This window comes from Oncorhynchus kisutch, linkage group LG6, assembly GCF_002021735.2.
Source record: "Oncorhynchus kisutch isolate 150728-3 linkage group LG6, Okis_V2, whole genome shotgun sequence".
Classification (NCBI taxonomy): domain Eukaryota; kingdom Metazoa; phylum Chordata; class Actinopteri; order Salmoniformes; family Salmonidae; genus Oncorhynchus; species Oncorhynchus kisutch.
Window position 1 is genome coordinate 26,243,502 of NC_034179.2, and position 14,739 is coordinate 26,258,240.

The following is a 14,739-nucleotide window of genomic DNA, read 5'->3' on the forward strand; positions in this document are numbered from 1 at the left end:
GTGCATTCAGCATATACAGTTAGAAGTGTGCTGCTCCGCTGAGCTGGGAGAATGAAAGTGTGCATCGGCTGAGCACAGTAGGCAGCAGGAAGGGAGGGAAGAGGGGAGCAGAAAGAGGGATGGAGGGTGGCTTAAATGGAGAAAAAAAGTCCCTGTCTCTCTTTTGCACCGCACTGTATGTCTTTCTAAGTAGGACACTAAAATGGATGGCCCATCGCTGCTAGCTGACCTACATAGAGACAGACACGATAGTTCCCTCAGCATAGCTACAGTAGAGTGGAGCCAGAGCCCAGCCGCTCCTGCAGAACACAGACACACACACAAGAAACACACACACACACATATATCCAGACACACACACTGTTTTTTATTCACATGTGAACAAGGATGTAAACACAGCTAGGACTAAATAATAAATGCTGGTGTGCAAATACACTCACCACGTAACCTCAAGTCAAACTGACACTGAGATACACTCACCACGTAACCTCAAGTCAAACTGACACTGAGATACACTCACCACGTAAACCTCAAGTCAAACTGACACTGAGATACACTCACCACGTAAACCTCAAGTCAAACTGACACTGAGATACACTCACCACGTAAACCTCAAGTCAAACTGACACTGAGATACACTCACCACGTAAACCTCAAGTCAAACTGACACCTAGATACACTCACCACGTAAACCTCAAGTCAAACTGACACTGAGATACACTCACCACGTAAACCTCAAGTCACTGACACTGAGATACACTCACCACATAAACCTCAAGTCAAACTGACACTGAGATACACTCACCATGTAAACTTCAAGTCAAACTGACACTGAGATACACTCACCACGTAAACCTCAAGTCAAACTGACACTGAGATACACTCACCACGTAAACCTCAAGTCAAACTGACACTGAGATACACTCACCACGTAAACCTCAAGTCAAACTGAGACTGAGATACACTCACCACGTAAACCTCAAGTCAAACTGACACTGAGATACACTCACCACGTAAACCTCAAGTCAAACTGACACTGAGATACACTCACCACGTAAACCTCAAGTCAAACTGACACTGAGATACACTCACCATGTAAACCTCAAGTCAAACTGACACTGACATACACTCACCACTTAACCTCAAGTCAAACTGACACTGAGATACACTCACCACGTAAACCTCAAGTCAAACTGACACTGAGATACACTCACCACATAAACCTCAAGTCAAACTGACACTGAGATACACTCACCACTTAACCTCAAGTCAAACTGACACTGAGATACACTCACCACGTAAACCTCAAGTCAAACTGACACTGAGATACACTCACCACGTAAACCTCAAGTCAAACTGACACTGAGATACACTCACCACGTAAACCTCAAGTCAAACTGACACTGAGATACACTCACCACGTAAACCTCAAGTCAAACTGACACTGAGATACACTCACCACGTAAACCTCAAGTCAAACTGACACCTAGATACACTCACCACGTAAACCTCAAGTCAAACTGACACTGAGATACACTCACCACGTAAACCTCAAGTCACTGACACTGAGATACACTCACCACTTAACCTCAAGTCAAACTGACACTGAGATACACTCACCACGTAAACCTCAAGTCAAACTGACACTGAGATACACTCACCATGTAAACCTCAAGTCAAACTGACACTGAGATACACTCACCACGTAAACCTCAAGTCAAACTGACACTGAGATACACTCACCACTTAACCTCAAGTCAAACTGACACTGAGATACACTCACCACGTAAACCTCAAGTCACTGAGACTGAGATACACTCACCATGTAAACCTCAAGTCAAACTGACACTGAGATACACTCACCATGTAAACCTCAAGTCAAACTGACACTGAGATACACTCACCACGTAAACCTCAAGTCAAACTGACACTGAGATACACTCACCACGTAAACCTCAAGTCAAACTGAGACTGAGATACACTCACCACGTAAACCTCAAGTCAAACTGACACTGAGATACACTCACCACGTAAACCTCAAGTCAAACTGATACTGAGATACACTCACCACTTAACCTCAAGTCACACTGACACTGAGATACAATCACCACTTAACCTCAAGTCACACTGACACTGAGATACACTCACCACGTAAACCTCAAGTCACACGGACACTGAGATGCATTAACTGATCACACACGTCATCACATACATGAAACATGTGCTAAGATATAATGTGCATACACATCACACATACAGTACAAAGATTGGTTCATTTATAGAATGTGCACAGACCAAGATATGTATAGAATATTTAGACAGAGCCAGACCTGTGAATAGTCTTATAGATCCCTACCCAGAATCTAAACTCAAGACATCCACATCTCTGAGTCAAAGATATTAAGACATTAGCATGTTGAGCACACACAATACGTATGGGATCTGCCTGGCTGAAAACAGACTTGTTATTCATATTGTCTCTTTTGCTATAGGATTGATGTTTGTTTATATCTGTATGTGTGTCGCTGCATATCACTTACAGTTCTGTGCGTGTCTGTGCATGTTTCTTAGGTGGTGGGTGGGTGAATAAATCCGCGTTGACATGTGTGGACAAACAGGAGCACCAATTGAGACATGCACAGTCGCACGCACACATGCAGAGAACATACTATACATACAGTACATAGATGCACTGAATGCAAACACACACACATACACTCATGAACATACCCATGTAGAAATGTGTTTGCAACAGCAGCTGGTGTATTTGTGGCTGGTCCCTATTTTCAGCATCTATCACTTATCCTCCTCTGTCTCCTCTAATTAAGCAATAAGGCCCAAGGGGGTGTGATATATGTGCAATATACCACGGCTAAAAGCTGTTCTTAAGCACAACGCAACGCAGAGTGCTAGGACACAGCCCTTAGCCGTGGTATATTGCCCATATACCACAAACCCCTGAGGTGCCTTGTTGCTATTATAAACAGGTTACCAATGTAATTAGAGCAGTAAAAATAAATGTTTTGTCATACCCATGGTACAGTATACGGTCTGATATAACACGGCTTTCAGCCAATCAGCATTCAGGGATTGAACCACCCAGTTTATAATCTAACCTATGCAACCCTCCATCTCACGTCTCTATAGCCCTGCCTGCCTCTTCACTCTCCTTCAGTATCATTAGTGGGATTGCACAGACACAGTGGACCACACACTCACGCAGGCATATATATTTTAAGCTCAGGCTCAAGCACAAGGACATTGAAAAGATTGTAATCAGAGAAATAAATAAGACATTTATCCTGTTAAAGCTTCCTTCTGGATTGACATTTTATCAGTGAATGTGTTATTTAATTAAAAAATGAATATGCCACCAAGCATAGCCTACATTCAAAGCCACAAGGAGAGCAGGACAGCTAATGTGGTGTATTCTGTTGCATCTCCCTGCATGCTTTACGATTGAACTCAATTAAAAATATATATTTTTATGGGATAGTGAGGTATTCTTAGAGCTCACAAAGCCCAGCAATAAGACCATCATAGGTAAGCCTTTATTACATATAGCTCTGGGGTGTTGTTAGAGAGAGGGTGGGGTGGGGCGGGGGTAGATGACTAAACCTGTTCTCAATGCATTTATCACTACACTGATTAGCCAGGGGAAATGATTTACAGCTCTTCCCTCTAATGGGAATGATTCAGAGGAATGTCGCAGGAGCAAAATATATCATTGAGAGCTTTTTCACCCTCTCCTCTTTTCTTTGACTTTAATTGCCTAGGCAAAAGGCAAGAGAGCATTATCTTTGTATGCAGAGTCAATAGGGCTGACTACAAGTAATGTTAATGGACTCTGCTGGTCTACAACCTCTCAGGCCAGTCCCTAAAGTGAGACCTCTCCACCAGCCTCTTTAGGAGGAAAACGGGGACTTATTCTGGGCTAATCATTGTTTGAGCTCTTGTTTTTATTAATGAAACCCTCCTCGCGATGGGGCTGAGTAAGAGTGCTGATGCCACGGCCACTCGATGCCATGTCCCCCCGGCAGCAGCTTGTGGCTCTGTCACCATGCTTATTCATATACAGTGCCTTGCGAAAGTATTCGGCCCCCTTGAACTTTGCGACCTTTTGCCACATTTCAGACTTCAAACATAAAGATATAAAACTGTATTTTTTTGTGAAGAATCAACAACAAGTGGGACACAATCATGAAGTGGCACGACATTTATTGGATATTTCAAACTTTTTTAACAAATCAAAAACTGAAAAATTGGGCGTGCAAAATTATTCAGCCCCCTTAGGTTAATACTTTGTAGCGCCACCTTTTGCTGCGATTACAGCTGTAAGTCGCTTGGGGTATGTCTCTATCAGTTTTGCACATCGAGAGACTGAATTTTTTTCCCATTCCTCCTTGCAAAACAGCTCGAGCTCAGTGAGGTTGGATGGAGAGCATTTGTGAACAGCAGTTTTCAGTTCTTTCCACAGATTCTCGATTGGATTCAGGTCTGGACTTCGACTTGGCCATTCTAACACTTGGATATGTTTATTTTTGAACCATTCCATTGTAGATTTTGCTTTATGTTTTGGATCATTGTCTTGTTGGAAGACAAATCTCCGTCCCAGTCTCAAGTCTTTTGCAGACTCCATCAGGTTTTTTTCCAGAATGGTCGTGTATTTGGCTCCATCCATCTTCCCATCAATTTTAACCATCTTCCCTGTCCCTGCTGAAGAAAAGCAGGCCCAAACCATGATGCTGCCACCACCATGTTTGACAGTGGGGATGATGTGTTCAGGGTGATGAGCTGTGCTTTTACGCCAAACATAACGTTTTGCATTGTTGCCAAAAAGTTCAATTTTGGTTTCATCTGACCAGAGCACCTTCTTCCACATGTTTGGTGTGTCTCCCAGGTGGCTTGTGGCAAACTTGAAACGACACTTTTTATGGATATCTTTAAGAAATGGCTTTCTTCTTGCCACTCTTCCATAAAGGCCAGATTTGTGTAATATACGACTGATTGTTGTCCTATGGACAGAGTCTCCCACCTCAGCTGTAGATCTCTGCAGTTCATCCAGAGTGATCATGGGCCTCTTGGCTGCATCTCTGATCAGTCTTCTCCTTGTATGAGCTGAAAGTTTAGAGGGACGGCCAGGTAGATAACGTACTGTAGCGCCGGGTTATGTAGTTGGTCTCCCCCACACATCCTACTTCTCATGCTGTAGGACCCCCGTGTGTGTGAGCTGGTTCATGTCAGCATTTTAGGGAAGACTGAGTAAACCTTCCTATCATTTGTTCTCTTTCTGTCGCTGTAGTTCGTGACTGGAACAAACAAGATACACTGCTTCCTCATGTTCTCCCTTCCTTTCCTGTAGGCTCTGTGTTGGAGTGTTCCGGTGTTGGAGCATGTGCTCGTCCCTGCTCTGAGTCTGTTAATGGTAATGAGTGTATAAATCAGAGGATTACCTGAGTGCTGGTTCCAGGAGCCTCAGCTACAGCATTACGATGTGCTGATCAAAGGCCTGTAACAGTGGAGCTGTGGACTCTGGGAGGCCCCTTGCTTTATTACAGGGCCAAGGCACACCGGCTGCCACCGGAGGTGTGGGCCCTGCTCCCAGGTCTGATTGAACAGGTGAAGGGCTGGTCATGCATAATGAGGTCAGAACAGCCAATCATGAAAGGGGAGAGATGTAAGGGGCAGGGGGAACCTGTCGCTGTAGCAGCCATACGGGGTGTGTGTGCGTGTGCATGTGTGGGACTCAAACTCTGTGTGTATCGCCAGGGGATCCTAGGTCAACCTCCTCTTAGTTGTTCCACTTCCTCTCCTCCCTGGTCTTTGACACGGTGTGTTTTAAGAGTTGTGAGGCCTGCAGCCTAGCTACCCTACACCCATTACACATTCTATTTTGGCGAGTACATGGGGAAAGTGGAGCGCAGATCTTTAGCGATTTGGAGGGAGTGATTTGTTTTGTTGCACAAGTTGTTTAGTGTTGTGTTTGTAGTGCTGAGGATTTCCTTACTCCTCTTATTTTTACCGTCTAATGTTGCCATAAATCATATGTGGCACTTACCCCTGCGTGTGCTGTGGAGTGAGCCATTCCTCTTTATAGAGAGAGACGGGGTCTGTGCTTATGGGTGTGTGGTGATTCCGTGCCAGCGTATGTGTAAACATGGCTGCTCTGCTACTCAGTGTGGACCAGTGTGTGTGATGGGAGCGAGAGATGGACCTCTGACTGCAACTCAGATCCTCCTGCTGCTTCCAAATCTCTCCACACACTCACACCACCCACACACACTCACTCAGTCACTCAGTCAGTCAGTCACTCACTCACTCAGTCAGTCACTCACTCACTGACTCAGTCACTCACTCACTCAGTCACTCACTCACTCACTGACTCAGTCACTCACTCACTCAGTCACTCACTCACTCACTGACTCAGTCATTCACTCAGTCACTCACTCACTGACTCAGTCACTCAGTCATTCACTCAGTCACTCACTCAGTCACTCACTCAGTCACTCACTCACTCAGTCACTCACTCAGTTACTCAGTCAGTCACTCAGTCAGTCACTCACTCAGTCACTCACTCAGTCACTCACTCAGCCACTCACTCAGTCACTCAGTCAGTCACTCACTCAGTCACTCACTCAGTCACTCACTCAGTCAGTCACTCAGTCAGTCACTCAGTCACTCACTCACTCACTCACTCACTCACTCACTCACTCACTCACTCACTCACACCATCTGTGTGTATTTGTGTCAGTGTCTTTTTCATTCCTCTCTTTCTTCCTCCCTCTCATTTAAACTCACATAGAGACTGAACCTCAGCCACAATATATCTGTTTCTCCTGTGGTCCCTCTCCCTCCTCTCCATGCTGTATATTGACCCAGAAAGTCATGCCGATAATTGTACAGTATGATCACAGGTTTAGTATTGTCAAGACGATACGTGTACAGTAACATTCTTCTCCATGTTTCCAGTTCATTTCACCTGGTGAAACATATTTGGCCCTAGTCATTAGGGAGTTGTGGGAGGTCTGCTCCCTAGTATCGATTCTACTGTCCAATCTCTTTTATTTTACCCGGTTCTCCCACTCCCAAGAGCTCACCAGGTATCTATTCTGCTGCGTTGTGATGGAGGACTTGGGTAAATAAAGCAGAACATTTCCATTGATTCCCTGAAGATCCATATATTGATCCTGAAAGATTGGCTCATGTATTCCCAGTCCCCTCCTTCATCCCAGACACACACACACACACACACACGGGGACACACACCATGGTAACCCAGTGTTTTCAGTCACAAATGCCGATGAGCTCATCATGGACTGCACATTAGGACGTGTCTCTGAGATGATGTCACCCTATAAATACTCTAACTCTCTGTTCTAGGCACAGGTTAAATATGCTCTCAATCCACCAGAAAGTTCCTTATACATATCCTACTGTAGGGCCTGACAGGCTGACACTGACTCCCTATACCATTGTTGGTCCTGGATGAGAATGATATCTCACTGTCTGCTGATTTTCTAATGTTGTAATGGATGGATGAACATATCTGTCCTCTCACTGCTCTCAGAGCTTTCATTTTCATGTAAGGATGACTGACACAGACACGTCACTAGAATCTGTCTGCTCTGCTGTGCCCAGGGGGTTGTGGGTATGCATGCTGTATGTGATTTTTCCTCAGAATACAACCTTAAGAAAATATTAAAACAAGTCCTACACCTTAACCGAGGATAGCACTTCCATGTGCTGAAGTCCACATTCTTCCACAGCCGTACCCAAATAAGCTATTTATGTATGTAAATGGTGTCACACACTCAGTGGAAACAGAGAGAGAAACGATTTAGCCTGATTTGTAATTCCCAGGTGCTAAAAAGGGTGAGTTGAGTAAAAATGTAAAGACTGCTGTTGGATTTTAAACAGGGGTGACAGTTAAGTCAACTGAAAGTAAAGTTTTCAGCATTTATTTGCAAGTCCCTTTAGTGTCTGCCAGAAAATTAAGAGAGAAAACTCTCCAGAATGCTATCTGATTTGATCTTGTTCTACTTTAAATACATTAATGTGGCTCCGGCAGAATCAACTTTTTAAGGAAAGGTCACTTGACGTTTCATCGATTTAGCATTTTAATGTTATTTGCGTAGCCTCTCTCTGTCTCTCTGCGGGGAGATGGCATTATGCAGGCAGGGAGAGTGTGTGTGCAGGGTTCTGTGTGCTGCTGGTAAGAGGCTGTGAATGTGGGCTCGGCGTAGCTCAGTGGAGACGGGGGACAGGTCCAGGCCTGCCCCTCTCTAATAAGTGTGAGATGCAGCCTATTCAGCCAAGATGCCTCGCCTCTGCAGCAGCCAGCCAGTAACACCTATTACCAGCACTCACATTGAAAATCCATGTGTTGTCATAAGTGGCCATTGTTGAAGCTTAAGGAAAGTTTTGTCGCAGCGAAGGTGTTGACACCTCTCCCTGTCCCTATTGATTCCTGGTCCTCTTTATTCATCTCATGGAGCTGTTGTCCTGGTCTCCTACCATGTTTGGGAGCAGAACACCCACCAGGGGTCACCAGACAGGAATCACACACCTCTACCTGAAACTCTGGGGAAGGAGGGATGAGAGGGAGAACGATTGGAGGGGGGATGGGGGTTGTGCTGTACCTGTTGGGTCTGTAATGAACAGGGTAGAGGAGTGTGAGGCGGAAGACCAGTACAGGTATAGAGGGTCAGACAGCCCCTGTGGGAGGGTCCAGGCTGGAGAGAGGTGTGACATTGTTCTGTGTTTCTGTCATCCTGGAAGACAATACAACCCATCCAGCAGGAGACACTCATTAGGCAGGATTAGGCGGCCGCTTGTGGGGGCATTTTCTGAGCTACACTGACCAATATGCACCTCCAACAACACATAAAACCTCATGTAATTTTGCCCAAAACCAATGACAATTTCTCTCAACCAGTGGCTAATGGGCTTTTTAGGTGAGTGCTGATGCCACCCTGTGATAAACAGTGCCCACTTTGTCAAAGGCAGGGGCACAACATATGTTGCTAGTCCATTCCCAGCGCGCCTCTCCAGGGTGCTGTTTGAGAGATGCATCTCTGCAGCGCTCCACCAACATTCCATCAAAAAAAAGAGTCTAACATAAATCATCTAGCAGATATAGGATATGGTAGAAAGAGTGTGTGGCCTTTTCTGTAGCCTATAGGCTGGAGATAAAATGTATGACAATGTAATGAGACGGATACTTTTTACATCATGCAGGTTTCTCCGATCAGATAACCTAACCTAAATTGTACCCAATCAAATAAAAAATTATCTGTCATGTTGACAAACAACATATCCTAACAACAGGACAGGTCAAAGTAAAATGGACAATATGGAATGGACAATCACAACTGTTGCATGATGACTCCTTGCTGTCCCCAGTCCACCTGGCCGTGCTGCTGCTCCAGTTTCAACTGTTCTGCCTGCGGCTATGGAATCCTGACCTGTTCACCGGACGTGCTACCTGTCCCAGACCTATTATTTGACCATGCTGGTCATTTATGAACATTTGAACATCTTGGCCATGTTCTGTTATAATCTCCACCCGGCACAGCCAGAAGAGGACTGGCAACCCCTCATAGCCTGGTTCCTCTCTAGGTTTCTTCCTAGGTTTTGGCCTTTCTAGGGAGTTTAGTTTTTCCTAGCCAACGTGCTTCAACACCTGCATTGCTTGCTGTTTGGGGTTTTAGGCTGGGTTTCTGTACAGCACTCTGATATATCAGCTGATGTACGAAGGGCTATATAAATACATTTGATTTGATTTTGATTTGTTGTCCAGGAGTTTCACCCCAATGTCATGATCAATGGTTTCAAGTTTCTAGCTGATCTTAGCAAAACATGAAATACTTCTGCGTTTCCAGCTGTGTAAACACTTTGCAAATAGGCTCACAATAACTCCTGATAAAGTTGGGTAGCTGATATTCAGAGCCAAATTGATTAGTCACAGGAATCAGGACTAATAAAGCCAATGCAACAGCCTGTTTTACAAATGGTGGGCCTACCACATGGATGGGCATTTATAGAACTCTTTTGCAGTCAACATGGTAGGCTACACCCCAGTAAGCACGAGACATCTTCTGGACATCTTTTTTTGTTCCTGTCCAAACCAGGTGTTTTACAAAACGGTAGGCTTACCACATAGATGAGCATTCATAAAATTACATTTCAGGCAACACTATAGGTAACACCTCAGTAAGCACGGACCGGCCTTGAATCCGGACCTGCCTTGATTTCCACATACACTGACATTGTTCTTTGGTCTGGTCCATTTATAAACGTCTATGTTTGGTTCAGATTTTGTCCAGTCTGGACCAGCCTTGATTTTGCCCAAACATAGGTGTCTATAACATATATTTTTAACTTTTATTCAGAATCAAAAATGAGCCTGATTTATACATTGGGAAAATATGTATTTTCAACATCCGCAAAATGAAGTATTTTCTTCATAACTGAAAATTGACCTGATTTCAACATCCGGAAAATACATATTTTTCAATGTCCTGAATAATATGTATTTTAGACGTACGAAAAATACACATTTTCACCTTTTATTCAGAACCTAAATTGAACATAACTTCAACTTCTGGAAAATATGTATTCTACACTTCTTTTTAATGTAATTTTGCTTACTGGGACTATTCTAGTTTTGTTGGGGTGGCATTTTTTTTGACTTGCCTAGGGCGGCACAACGACAAGGACTGGCCCTGAGGATATTCATCAAACAGACAGGACAGGAGACAGTGTTCACTGGTATCAGAGGTAGTGTTATGGCTCTTTGTGATGGCTGTAGTGTTTGGATCAGTGGGTTGTTTCTCTAAAAGAGCAGTTTGGGCTCAGGTTATCAATAACTCCTAGAAAGACTGAGCCAGACTCTCTGGTTACAGGGTGTTCTCTCTACATCTGCCATAATGAGGCCCCTGTCAACAGGAGCTGGCTCTCTGGACTCAATACACTGATTAGAAAAGCATTCTGTGTTAGGTCAGAAGCCTATGATTTAGTGTTGGGTGTAGAAGCCCATCCAGCATGCAGCTCCCAGCAGCTTCCCTTGTGGGCCGGTGTTGGTAGTGCTTGGTGGGTGATGGTGACAGAGGCTAGGCCCTGACCCCACAGTGTGTAATGGTGCAGTGGAAAATATGCCGTCAGTTAAAGGAGGAGTTGCCTGTCTCAGTGTGTGGCAGAGGGAGAGAGTGCGGTGACAGGAGCACTCTCCTGCAGAGAGGGCAGGTGTGTTAACCCCTCTCCCCGTCTCTCTCTTTCTGTCTCTCTACTCGCTTCGCTCAGTCATCCGCCACTCTCCTCCCGCACTCCGCCTTGACAAATGGCTCCTGACGGCTGATTTGTTGGTTGTCAAAAGTGGTCCTTGTGCCGCCGACGAGGGGGAGGTGGAGCGAGCTGGAAAACAAGCTGCATCTTCCAATTTTCCAGCTCCCGACACCGCTACTCAGCCTCGCCTCGCCCACAGAAACACACAGGCAGGCAGCCCACGGCAAGCCAATCTCAGGACTTCTCTTCTTAAATTGATATTCCGTTGGTCTGATATAGAATGCATCAAATGAATAGCTGTTGATGATTTATCTGCGTATTTTAATTCAACCTCATTGATGTAGCTTTTCCTGTGTTTTCCAAGTTCCTGTTGACCTAGAGATGTTTCAGTAACATCCTCTGACAGTTTCAGGGAGATAGTGAATAGTTTATCTCAGATTACTGTTATTATGAGTAATGACAAGGGAAGCAGGCAGAAAAAGGGAAACGAGGGAGAGAGAAAGACAGTAAGATAGAAACCCCAGACATAAGTAGTGAGGGATGGGAAGAGGGCGGGCTGACCAACTTTCCTTCCCACCAGCTGCACCAGGATGTCCTGATGAGTTTATAGAGGAAGTCATCAGAGGAGGTCAGGGCATTTAGGAACAACTTGGCATAAGTTCCCTCTCATGACAGTAGTTAGAACACTGCAGTGCCTGCCCTGCATTATTAGCCCATTCGGAGCAACCAGTAAGCGCTAACATCCGGTTTTCAGGGATACAGTACTTATGGAAGTGGGAACTCCTCTCGGGCTTCTTTCTATGCCTGCTACATTAGGTTAGCCCTGCATGCACAGTTAATCTCACCAACACTCATCAAGGATTTTAGAAATCCTGTTTAACTTGTCCCTATTGCACAGAAAATGATTCCAGGGGCAGTTTAGTGCTGGTGCTCAATGTGCATTGTATTGCATGTGTTATCATGTTGCAGTAACATGACACACTAAACCTGCCCCTGGGCTATGTGGTGACAGTCAACAGCAGCAGTCATCTAAAGAGAGCTTTAGGAACGCTTCTAAGCACAGGTGAAAGTGACTAATGTGTACTACACACTCTCCCCTTTGTCTTGCTGTCAGAGTTAAGTGTTAATGACTCAAAGGTCACGGTGGAATAGAGGGGTTTGGGCGCTGGTTTATTTACCCATGGTCTTATCAGCCCTGCCGTCTCCTTATCTTCTCTCGTCTCACCTCTGACCTCTAACCCCTGGCCCCGACCCTGTTTATCCTCCATTTAATGCGAAAGCCCTGTCTGTCTAAACCCAGGAGGATGCTGACTGTCAGTATTATGGACTGGGTGTTTGTGTTTAGAATGGGCTGATTACACATATGGTATTGACTATTATGGGTATGGTATAGGTTCAGTTTAACACAATGTACTCAGGCTACATGCCCTTTGACCTCTTGTAATTCTCACGTCAATTGACAAATCAAAACCCATGTCACATTCAACATGTCACAATGTCTCTTCAGCCCACCATCATCTGTTGAACTCCATGATAATGACTTATTGATAATGACTTATCATGGTGATTGTTTATGGCTATGTGTGTTTAAACCCAGGATGAGGTGATCTTGTCTGTTTGTCTGTCTGTCTGTCTGTCTGTCTGTCTGTCTGTCTGTCTGTCTGTCTGTCTGTCTGTCTGTCTGTCTGTCTGTCTGTCTGTCTGTCTGTCTGTCTGTCTGTCTGTCTGTCTGTCTGTCTGTCTGTCTGACTGTCTGTCTGTTTGTCTGTCTGTCTGTCTAACTGCCTGTCTGACTGTCAGTCTGTCTGTCTGTCTGTCTGTCTGTCTGTCTGTCTGTCTGTCTGTCTGTCTGTCTGTCTGTCTGTCTGTCTGTCTGTCTGTTTGTCTGTCTGTCTGTCTGTCTGTCTGTCTGTCTGTCTAACTGTCTGTCTAACTGTCTGTCTGACTGTCAGTCTGTCTAACTGTCTGTCTAACTGTCTGTCTGTCTGTCTGTCTGTCTGTCTGTCTGTCTGTCTGTCTGTCTGTCTGTCTGTCTGTCTGTCTGTCTGTCTGTCTGTCTGTCTGTCTAACTGTCTGTCTAACTGTCTGTCTGACTGTCAGTCTGTCTAACTGTCTGTCTAACCGTCTGTCTGTCTGTCTGTCTAACTGTCTGTCTGTCTGTCTGACTGTCAGTCAGTCTGTCTGTCTGTTTGTCTGTCTGTCTGTCTAACTATCTGTCTAACTTTCTGTCTGACTGTCAGTCTGTCTAACTGTCTGTCTAACTGTCTGTCTGTCTGTTTGTCTGTCTGTCTGTCTGTCTGTCTGTCTGTCTGTCTGTCTAACTGTCTGTCTGACTGTCAGTCAGTCTGTCTGTCTGTTTGTCAGTCTGTCTAACTGTCTGTCTAACTTTCTGTCTGACTGTCAGTCTGTCTAACTGTCTGTCTGTCTGTCTGTCTGTCTGTCTGTCTGTCTGTCTGTCTGTCTGTCTGTCTGTCTGTCTGTCTGTCCGTCCGTCCGTCCGTCCGTCCGTCTGTCTAACTGTCTGTCTGTCTGTCTAACTGTCTGTCTAACTGTCTGTCTGACTGTCAGTCTGTCTAACTGCCTGTCTAACTGTCTGTCTGTCTGTCCGTCCGTCCGTCCGTCCGTCCGTCCGTCCGTCCGTCCGTCCGTCCGTCCGTCCGTCCGTCCGTCCGTCCGTCCGTCCGTCCGTCCGTCCGTCCGTCCGTCCGTCCGTCCGTCCGTCCGTCCGTCCGTCCGTCCGTCCGTCCGTCCGTCCGTCTGTCTGTCTGTCTGTCTGTCTGTCTGTCTGTCTGTCTGTCTGTCTGTCTGTCTGTCTGTCTGTCTGTCCGTCTGTCTGTCTGTCTAACTGTCTGTCTAACTGTCTGTCTGACTGTCAGTCTGCTGTATACAGTAGGACAGGCTGAATATGGGGGCTGGTTCCCATTAACTCGCACTTGTTCTTTTCTTCTTCTTTGTTTTTTCATGCTAGCTCTTCCTTTCTAACACATTGCAATAGAAAATCATTTTCCCTTTGAACCCCGCGCCATAAAGAAGGCACATTGCTTTGTGCGTCAGCCATCAAAACAGCAGAGAAAAGAGCACTGCTGTTCCCTGGTGTGCCAAGGCTGCAGTTGTCTTGTCTCGCAGCCTTGCCTCCTTGGTAGAGGAAGGGGTTAAGCTTTTATCTTATAAATACCCCCAAAATCCCACGGTCAATGACACATTCAGATATGCCGAGTCTGGCATTAACATAAAAACGAGGGCTTCTTATACAGTGAAATTTCAATGAAGGGGAACACAAAATGCATTTAATGAAATTCAGATGCTAAGGCTCCAGCTCCCATGAATCTCATTAAATGGGCTTTGTGCTGTTTTTCCATCTTCTCTTTGTGGAGAAGGTCCTCCAGTGCCTCTAATAATGTCTGAGATTTCATCATATAGCTGATTTAAAGAAGACAATGTCTGCCTTGTTCAGTC

The 14,739-nt window shown here is 45.2% G+C and overlaps 1 protein-coding gene across 24 annotated transcripts in view; it reads left to right on the plus strand.

Moving 5' to 3' along the window:
• Positions 1-14,739, plus strand: part of LOC109892571 (RNA-binding protein Musashi homolog 2) — a 381,702-nt gene that overhangs the window by 262,563 nt on the left and 104,400 nt on the right. The window lies entirely within an intron of this gene.